The sequence below is a fragment of the Cervus canadensis genome, chromosome 16 (genome assembly GCF_019320065.1).
Source record: "Cervus canadensis isolate Bull #8, Minnesota chromosome 16, ASM1932006v1, whole genome shotgun sequence".
NCBI classification, from domain to species: domain Eukaryota; kingdom Metazoa; phylum Chordata; class Mammalia; order Artiodactyla; family Cervidae; genus Cervus; species Cervus canadensis.
Window position 1 is genome coordinate 21105288 of NC_057401.1, and position 11352 is coordinate 21116639.

Below are 11352 nucleotides of genomic sequence, written 5' to 3' on the forward strand. Positions count from 1 at the left end.
AGAGTATAAACAAATAAAAATTACCTATAGTCCACCACCCAGAAATAATGGTTCTTAAGTTTTATTAATGTATTCCTTTCAAGGATTTGTTCTTAGTATGTCTTTGTATCATCGTATATGTTAAGCTAACCTTTATATCCCTTTTTTATTCCATATGTTCAAAACTTCCCACATTTAAAAAATTCTTCCTTTTGTCTATGGTTCATTTTAAGGATTAGCATAACATTTGATATCTAGTCTTTATGATCTGTTTAACAATAAGGATGGTCATTATTTTTGAGCCACTTTTCTAATGTACCTTTCCCTAGAAAAGGTTCCTGATCCTGTTAAGTTTCACTCAATTGCCCATGGGATATTTCCAGGCACGAGTACTGGAGTGGGTTGCCATTTCCTTCTCCAGGGGATCTTCCCAACCCAAAGATCGAACCAGGGTCTCCCGCACTGCAGGCAGACGCTTTACCATCTGAGCCACCAGGGAAGCCCCAATTCATGATTATAAATTTAAATTTACCAAGTATTTTTTCTCCTTTTGATGAGTTTTTTAGTTGTGACAGTGTTAGTCACTCAGTCATGTCCAACCTTTTGCTATCGCATGGACTGTAGCCTTCCAGGCTCCTCTGTCCATGGAACTCTCCAGGCAAGAATACTGGAGTGGGTAAACATTTCCTTCTCCAGGGGATCTTCCTGACCCAGGGATCAAACCCAGGTCTCCTGCATTGCAGGCAGATTCTTTACTGTCTGAGCATAGAACTAATTGCTGAATAATTGACCACTTACTCCTTACTCAAAGCATATATGTGAATTGACAAATATTCTCTGGGCTCCAGTTATGGGTGGCCCAGTTTTGCTAATTGGCACTTACACGTCTGTGTTCCTCTCTTTGTTCTAGGAGATATGGAGGAACACTATTAGCATGAGCACAATTGTCAACAAAATTTTTAAATGGTCTCTCCAATATGTGACTTTCAAAACACAGACTCTTCTTGCATGGTATCTATAATTTTAAAGCTGTAGCATATAAATGCATGTAAATCACTGAAGATAAAATGAAAACACTTTTTAAAAGTCTTGGAATCTATTTCAACATGTTGTTTCCTCTGTGATCTCTGAAAATGAAATATGAGGAGCCCTGGAGGCACAATAGCCACCATCCCCTGCACCTTGTTACTGAGTGACTTGAGAGAAACTGAGTCAAGAGCTGGGCCCTGACTCTAGGTATAATAAACATGTGGGAAACTGCTTAGGAATATTCTCCATGATGGAATTTCCTTTGTGTTTTTCCTCTTAGGTTTCCAAGTTCATCTTGGGGTAGCTCCATCCTCTTTTGGCTCTGAATATTCATTCAGTGAAAGGAAATCCATCAAGTACTTTAGAAGGTTTATTAAATCAATAGCTTCCCAGTAAAAATGAGTGGCAACACCGCCCCCCAACCCCACCCCACCCCGGCAAATAATTCTACTTAAATGCATTAATGCCACTTGTAACACTAAGTCTAATTGCCTAAGCATATAGGGATACAGACTGGAGGCTAAATGGCCTGGTCAAAAGTCAGTCAAACAGATCTGGAAGTAAAACTAAAGATTTCTCATTTTGATACCTAGTATGAAGCCTGTAAGTTTCAGAATTAAGTAATACTAGATCACTTCAACTTTACTAAGACTAGAAGCTGTGCTCAAGCTAACCAGCTTTTAAAACAAAATCATAGGAATTAATATGGTAATAGTTTATGTTATCAGAGCATCTTTTATATTTTCACCCTTATCTTCTTTTTTAATTATGAAAATGATACAAGTTTATTCTAAAATCAAGCAATACAAAAGTATTTAATTGAACAACCATGTCCTACTATATAACAGAAAACTATGTTCACTATCTTGTGCTTAGTCACTCAGTCGTGTCCGACTCTTTGTTGTAGCCCATCAGGCTCCTCTGTCTGTGGGATTCTCCAGGCAAGAATATGGAGCCAGTTGCTGTTTCTTCCCCCAGGGGATCTTCTCCACCCAGGGATCAAAGCTGAGTCTCCTGCATAATAAACTATAATGGAAAAACATCTAAAAATACATATACATACCAACTGAATCACTTTGCTATGTACCAAAGACTTAAAAAAAAACTGAAAATCAACCATACTGCAATAAAACATTTAAAATTTTTAAAAACTTACTGGAGATAAAGGACATTCATGGAGGACTTCCTAAGCATCTGTCTTCTGCATAGATGGTTCAATGTATCTTAGGTCAAAGATCACTGTGAGGATCTAATGATAATAATGTACACTATCCCCGGGGGGAAAAAGCACATTTCTACATACATGCAAATATGCTCTGTCAGAGGGTGCACAGTCAGTCCCCCGTAGCCCAGCTGGCAAAGCTCTAGGAGAGTCAGGGGTGTCTCTAAGAATCTCAGTCCTACTTACAGGCATAGAAAACAAACTTGTAGTTACCAAACGGGAAAGGACAGGGGAGGGAAAAGTTAGGAGTTTGGAATTAACATGTACACCCTACTATATATAAAACATATAAGCAATAGGACCTACTGCATGGTACAAGGAACTATATTCAATATCTTATAATAACCTATAGTAGAAAATAATCTGAAAAAGAACAGGTATACACGTATGTATAACTGAATCATTTTGCTATATACCTGAAACTAACACAACCTTGTAAATCAGCTATCCTTTAGTAAAAAGTTGTTTTGAAAAAGTATATATAAATTAGAAGATCCTACTATACCTCCAGAATGAAGCTCTCAGGAACAGTTTGTTGTGATCCTTGTCGAGTTTTTCTTATTCATGTATGTATCATGTCTATACATATTTTAATAAGATTGGTCTATACACATTATTCTGCAACTTGTTTTTCCAACTTAAGAATAAATGGTCATCTTTCTTTGTCAGTTGCACTTAGTGCTAACTTAAGAATTGTATAATAATCCTTTGGAAGAATTTACCTTATTTAACCAGTATCTTATAGAAGGACATTTAGATTGTATCTAATTTTTTCTTCTATTAAACTGTATAGTGATAAATGTTTCTGAATTTAGAGAGTGTGTCTGGAGAGGAAGGAGAGAGAAGTGTTGGAAAATTAAGGTAATATGCCAGAGGGTGACTCATTGAGCCAAAGATGGTAGTTTAAGAGGAAGATTTGGCAAAATAACATTATTTATTGAGCATTTAAAATGAATCAGGTCCTAGTTACTTATGATCCATGCTGCCATTTTTCTTTAATAGTGTTACTATTTTTACTTTAATAGACTCAGATTCATCTGGATTCCACATAGTAGTGGAAAGATCATGGACTTTGAAATTAGGCAGACCTGGGCTTGAATGTTAGCTCAATTCAATTCAGATTTAATTATATTTGGCACTGTTGTACATCTGTTGAGGATACAGAAATGATTAAGACACAATCAGTGCTCCAGATTCTCGCAACCTGTGGGGTAAAGCTGACCTAACATCTATTTTGTTCACTAGTGTATCCTCCAGTGCCTAAAACAGTGCTAGCAATAGTAACCACTCAATATTTATCAAATGAATGGATTTCAAGACTTTGTGCCAAGTGTTATGTTAGAGGCATGCAGAGTGCTGTGAGGTGGCTTTCCAAGAAGAAACCTTTAAAAAACTGAGTCTGATGAGGTGAATATAATTCCAGGAGGGAAGGGCCTTCCAGTTAGAATCTGTTGCACAGTCAGAGATACATGGATGAAAATAAGCCAGAGCAATGGGGTTACAAAGAGTCAGATAGACTGAGCGACTAAATCACACACACACACACACACACACACACACACACACACACACACGCAAGTCATTTCCAAAGATGCAAATGAAGTGACTGCCACCACATAGACTGCTAGGAACCATGAGGGAGGACTGGAGAAAAACACAGGAGAACAAGGGCCTTGACTCTGGGCTAGGGAGATTAGGTGTTTATCCCCAAGGCTTTGGAGAGTCTTTAAGTAAGAAAGAAACATGTTGAATTCATGCTTTACAAAGAGCCTCCTTGTGATCCTCTGAAGAAGAGATTAGGAAAATGAAAGTCCACGAAGAGAAAAGCTAAAATGCTATGGCAGTAATCCAGGTGAAAGACGATGATGTCTTGAGATTGCAGCCATTTTTCAGTTTCTCCTACACCCCGTAATTCTCCTCCACAATCCTTCTAACACATCACAACCGTGTAAATGGTCATCACACAAACTTCCTTTTGCCTGGAACACAGGTGATCTCCCACTTTCTGCCAGTTCTTACAAGCTTTCAAGTTTCAACTTAAATGTCACTTCCTTCGGTAGTCATCCCTGAGCTCCTTGTTCCCCTTGTACTCACCCTTATAGCACTGATGGTAACTATAAATTAAAGTTATTTTTATGGTTATTCGTCTGATACATACCTGGCCCAGTGGACTCAAGATTTCTTGAGGAATTGAGTGAGTGGAGTAGGTGAATGGACAGGGAAAGATTTGAACAGATTCAAGAGTGGATACAGAAAATGTCATGCTTAAATGTTTGTGAAGGTAAGACAAGAAAACACTAGTTTCTAATTTGGTCATCCGTGTTGATGCTGGTGGCATTTTCTGAGTTATGAAATCAAGGCAGAGAAACAAATTAGGTGGAAGATGGGAATCCCAATTCAGATTGGGACTTACTGTGAGTTTGATCTCAGATCACAAATTCAAATGGACAGGAACGAGAACTCAGCTAGCTTTCCATAAAAAGTCCTATATCCTAGTTAATTTCAGGATCTCCCGTGCTGACTCCAATGATAACTAAGGCTACTGATTGTCTCAGTAATAACTATGCTGCTGCACTCTTGGAGTTATTTTGCATCTGTTTTATTTGTGTCTTTTTTTTTTTTTTCTAATTTTCTCTCTTTCCAAGTCATAAAGTCACTAAAACAAAGTTGTCATAGCTGTTTGACGTCTCTATCAAGATTCCAACAAAAAAGCAAATTAGAGCATGAGTAATCTTGATTGGAACGAGATGATTTCTGATAAAAAATTTACTAAATATTGGAATTAATAACAGGCTACTTTAAGAAATTGCCATCTTTTATTAAGTGCAAACTTGCAAGAAGTTTAAAGTGGAGACCCATAAAAAAAAATATTGATGGAAGAGTGGGGGCTGGCCAGTACTTCTTTCCTTTGAAAACTTCTAGAATGCCTCTTTTGAAAGGGACCCATTCTGTGCAGTATGATTTGGGACCGACCCCACCCCGTTAGCCATTTGCCTCCCCACCCCTCAGTTACAGGGATGAAGCTGAGTCCTATCCCTGCCTAATTGGAATACTATCTCCATGGCCACAGTGCTGATTTGAGGCACCTGTATCAAGCTAGACTCATCAGAACCTTCTCTGAGACTTTTCTACAGGAACTATCAAGAAAACGTTCTCTATTAGGGTTACTAAAAACTCAGGAAGAGCAAATCTGGAATTCCCAGTGCAGAAACTCTGGAATTCTCATCCTGCCTACTATGTGGCTCTTAGAGGTAAGCATAATCAGAACCCTAACATCCTCTCAGTCCTTAGACCTAGTCCTACCTGAAATAATGACCATCCCTGGACTTTAGAGTAATGCAAACAATTTTTCTTTATTGCTTTACTAGTTTGTGTTACATTTCTGTCACTTTCAGTTTAGGAGTGTCTATGAATTTAGGGTCTTTGTCCTGTAGGCTGGCTGATACTATGCAATGTTTTCTTTCAGCTGTGATATCCAAAGTCAGTTGTGAAAGACCTTCAGTTTCTGGTAAAGGAACTGGCCATCTGAAACAACCAATGGGGTAAGTGTAACAATTCTGGTGTTTTTCTCCCTTGTGTGCTAACCCAAAGAAGAATCAAATTCACTTATCCTATCTTAAATAAGTTTCCCTTTAAAGCAGGATTTCTTTTGTGGAAAATAAATTGAAAAGGAAGCAATTTATCCTATCCAATTTTCCTCTATTACCCAGGGCAGACACTCTTTTCACTTCCACAGAATGAAAAGGGCATCTGAGAAAGACTCTGGAAAGTCTACCTACAGTTAGCATTCTTTTCTACTGTAAAGAATGAATTCAGCCAGACTTCTGGAGTGTAAAATGAATAGGTGAAGGAAGGCAATCACTTTAAGGGGAAAAAGTTGGTGACTCAAAGAGTGAGAGAAAAGCATAATTGGAATAAGAAAATAAACTGGATAAGAGAGAAAGAAAACTGAAACAGAAAAATACCTTATTTAGAATTTTCTTTGTTGTTCTTTGCCTTAACTTACATGCAAAAAATTTATCAATTCCATAACCATTCATCCATTAAAAAAACAACAAAGTCCTATAAAGCCTATTCTGACCTAGGCAGAGTCTAAATGCAGAGGATGCAACAAGGAATAAGATACTCATCACCCCATCTATATTTATAAAAATCAAAGTTTGACCGTAGGCAGGATTGAGGAGAGGGGAAAATAGGTGAGGGAGATTAAGAGGTGCAAACTTCCACTTACAAAATAAGTCTCAGGTATGAAAAAATACAGTGTGGGAAATACAGTTGATAATTATGTAATATCTGTGTATAGTAACAGATGTTAACTAAGTTTAATGTGGTGATCATTTTTAGCATATTATATGTAATATATAACATATTACATACAACATACATTGTATAATAATATAACCTAGTATTATAATGCATAATTATGTGATCTATTATATGTAATAGACTACTTGTGTATGCATCTTTTTTTTTTTTTTGGGAGGTGAAATATTTTATTTTTTCTTTTTTTTTTTCCAGTGGGTTTTGTCATACATTGATATGAATCAGCCATGGATTTACATGTATTCCCAATCCCGATCCCCCCTCCCATGTATGCATCTTTATATATAAATTTGTACAGAAAAAAGCAGTATTACACATTCTTTTCAAGCATATACTGAACGTCACTAAAAATCATCAAGTGGTCTTCCCGGGTGTCTTAGTGGTAAAGAATTTACCTGCCAATACAGGAGACACAAGAGAAGTAAGTTTGATCACTGGATCCCCTGGAGAAGGAAACAACAACCCACTCCAGTATTCTTGCCTGGAGAATCCCACAGACAGAGGAGCCGGTGGGCTACAGCTGAGCAACTGAATACACTCATCCTCAGCATTTAGCATTAGATCACAAGGCAAGTTTCAACAATTACAAAAAAATTGAAATCCTGGTAGTTTATTTGGGTCATCATAACAAAATACCATAAACTGAAAGTAGTGAAAGTCGCTCAGTCGTGTCCAACTCTTTGCAACCCCATGGACTATACAGTCCATGGAATCCTCCAGGCCAGAATACTGGAGTGGGTAGCCTGTCCCTTCTCCAGGGGATCTTCCCAATCCAGGGATCAAACCCAGGTCTGCTGCATTGTAGGCGGATTCTTTACCAGCTGAACCATGAGGGAAGCCCAACTGGGTGGCCTTCCCAGAAGGCCACAGAAATTTATTACTCAAGTTCTAGAGGCTAAGTCCAAGATCAAGATTCTAGAAGTTTCACTGTCTGGTGAGAGTCTGTTTTCTGGTTCGCTGTGTCCTCATATGGTAGAAAGGTCATGGTGAATCATACTGACATGTATAGAAATATAGAATCACTATGTTGTATACCAGGAACTAAATAACGTTGTATGTCAATTATATTTCAAAACAAATAAACAAATAGACTCACAGAAGAAGAAATCAGATTTGTGGCTATCAGAGATAGGAGGTGGCGGGGAGGGGGACCTGGATGAAGGTGCTTAAAAGGAACAAACTCCCAGTTGTAAGGTAAATAAGTCCTAGCAATGTAATGTGCAACATGATAAACATAATGAACGCTGCTGCATTGTCATCCATACCAGCCTCTGAGAGCTAAAGTATGCTTGTGTTAATTTATCCCCGTGTTTGTTTCTAAAGCACCTGGCATTTGACAGAAATGTTTTCCATCTGTGCTTTAAGAGAAATGCTGTGGTCAACTGCTCTGAACCAGCTGGCTCTGACTTGACCACAGACACGTACCTGAGCAGATGAGACCTGGAGGTATCCGAAAGTTACCTTTGCTCCATTACCATGCTAAGATCTCTGCCCACGGAGGGATTTGTTCTCTGCTAGGCACAATCTGTACCATGTGCAAAGAATTGTGGAAGACTGTGCAAGCCCCAGCTGCCCCTGGCTGCTCAAGGAAATCTATCTCCACCACTTTCCTAGAGTCCTGATGACAAGTCCTCCTACACCTTAAAATTTCCTGGGGAAGAAGGTGTTTTTAGAGCATGAACTCCCTCTTCTCCATTCCTTGGTCAATGAATAAAGTTTCTGCTCTGCTATACTGAACTCAGTTTCCTTTGACTGGCATTTGCAACTCCAGGCAAAGGACCCAAATTAAAGGATCCTTGGTCCTTTGGGGGTTGGTAACAGTATGTTATATATAAAAGCTGATAAGAGAGTAAATCTTGAGAATTCTCATCACAAGGGAAAAATATATCTGCTGCTGCTGCTGCGTCGCTTCAGTCGTGTCCGACTCTGTGAGACCCCATAGACGGCAGACCACGAGCCTCCCCTGTCCCTGGGATTCTCCAGGCAAGAACACTGGAGTGGATTGCCATTTCCTTCTCCAATGCATGAAAGTGAAAAGTCAAAGTGAAGTCGCTGAGTCGTGTCCGACCCTTCACGACCCCATGGACTGCAGCCCACCAGGCTCCTCCGGCCATGGGATTTTCCAGGCAAGAGAACTGGAGTGGGTTGCCATTGCCTTCTCCAAAAATATATCTATACACCTATAAATATCTATATTTTTCTATTTCTTTAATTTTGTATCTATATGAGATGATGGATGCCCACTGAACTTATTGTGGTAATCATTTCCTGATATTCGTTTTCATTTCAAATCATTACGCTGCACACCTTAAACTTACAGAGCACCCTGTACCAATTATATATCAATAAAACATAGAAGAAAAAAGTTTAAATAAAGACCAGATGAATTTAAAAAAATTGATTGCAGGAAGGAAAGAGAAATGAATAGCAAGAGTCCACTGCATCATTGTGTTGATGGTCTCCTAATCCCAGGAGGGTGCTTAGGCCATTCTGAAACCAACCAAGAAGGAAGCTTGGAAGATAGGACATCTGACTCAGACCTAAGGGTCTCAATGTTGTGGTGAGCTACTTTTCTGATAACAGAGTTAAACAAGAGAACTCTGTTGGGAATGGCCTGAACCTGAAGTTTGGTGGGCTAGGGGGTGCATAAGTGACCCCAAAACCAGATGTAGATGTAGGAAAGGGAGCTGGACTTGGCCCAAAATGATCACCCAAAAGGGTGCAGTGACTTCAGCAAAAAGGTGGGTCGCTTGAATCTATCAAAGAAAAACAAAGCCAGATGCTAGTTAAAGTGGTAAGGACAAATTTTAATTAGTACTACACTATTGCAATAGGGAGAAGATTCCAGCGTAAACTGAACCCAACTTTTAGTTGAATTTGTACAGAGGTGGCTGGGCAGTTTAATGGGAGAAAATGGAATAGGGAGAGGGGAGGGCCTTAGCAGAGTCAGGGAAGTGTAAAATTATAAAAAGCTAGAAGGGTGGGGTGGTGCCTGTGAAACCCATCTGTGTTTGTTAGTTGGCCCTTATCAAAGTTAGATGTCTCTTCTCCCACAGAGAAGGAGGCAAGGCTCTATCTTCAGGTATTGGCTGCAACAGTCAATTCTTTTGGCAGCATGGAGTTTTCTAGGGAGGCACTTGAAGGGAGTGAGACTCATCCTAGGGATGTGGCCTTGAGCTGTTAGAAACTATGTTTGTGTTTGTTCTAATCTTTACAGGCCAAGGTTGAGGCCTACTCAAGAGAGGGCTCAGAAGTGCCTGGCTGAAATGCAGTCACAAAGAGAATCTTTGTCAAAACTTATATGAAAGTGACAGTGAAAATACTGTGGAACATGCCCAAGATTTTGTGCTGAGACAGACAAGAGCCATTCTAGGGAGTTTAAGGGACTTCCCAGGTGGCGCTAGTAAAGAAACTGCATGCCAGTGCAGGAGACTTAAGAGACGTGGATTCAATCCCTGGGTCGGGAAGATCCTTTGGGGGAGGGTATGGCAACCCACTCTGATATTCTTGCCTGGGGAATTCTCATGGACAGAGGAGCCTGAAGGGCGATAGTCCATAGGGTCGCAAAGACTCAGACACAGCTGAAGCAACCTAGCACGCAGCATGAGGAGAGTTTAAACATAAGGCTGCAAAGGAATAAGGGTTGTTTTCTGAACACCTTCTCTGATGGCTCAGATAGTAGAGCGTCTGCCTGCAATGAGGGAGACCCGGGTTCAATCTCTGGGTCCAGAAGATCCCCTGGAGAAGGAAATGGCAACCCACTCCAGTATTCTTGCCTGGAAAATTCCATGGACAGAGAAACCTGATAGGCTATATACAGTCCATGGGGTTGCAAAGAGTCCGACAGGACCGAGCAACTTCACTCTGTTTACAATGATCCAATTTTAATAGTTTAGTAAACTATTCACATACATTCATCCAGGACCTCCTCTTCCAAATGTCCCTTAAGAATGAATCTATTTGCATATACAAAGGGTAGGGTGCTTATGCAAGTGTTTATGCTTATATGTAAATGTATAAGAAGTTTCCTGGTTTTCATGATGCTCTTAAAGGTCTATTGATCCCAAAGTAAAAAAAAATCTTACACTAGGCTAACGGGTCTAAGCTCTACATACCTACACCCTCCTCCCTTTTTAAATAATAAGTAATATTTAAATAATAAATAATAAGTGTTTTGTGTCACCCCCTTTACTTTAAAAAACTGGAAGTAATTTGTAATAAAACACACAGTTGGATGCTTAGTCACAGTTTTGCTGGAATGCATAATGGAATAGTCATATGTCTGTAGTGTTAAAAAATAAGACAACAGGCCCAAAATGGAATCAGTTATGCCAAGGCCCATGTTGCCAAACCAGGACCTAATTACAGTTTCTGTTCTCCCAGAAATGGAATCTTAAACTATTTAATCAAGAATCATCTGATCAGCACCAGTTGGGTAAACTGCTTGACAGACTCCTGCCATCAACTGAAGGAAAGTAACCTTGCAATAACAAAATGCATTTTTTTTTTTTTTTTGCCTCCTCTAACTTCCTTGTTCCTCCACCCTTCTACGGATAAATCTTTCATGTTGTACAGCTTCTCGGAGCTCCTTTCTATCTGCTAGATTGGATGCTGCCCAATTCTAAGCATTTTTTGCCCAAACTTAAAATTTTTTATATAGCTCAGTAATTTCCTAACAGTTCCTGTATGTGGAATTTTTGACTGCAAAAGCTACAAATGCAGACTAAAACAAGCGTATTATATTGATTTAAATAATATTAGCTGACATGTTACTACTAGTATTATTTCAAAAGTTCTGA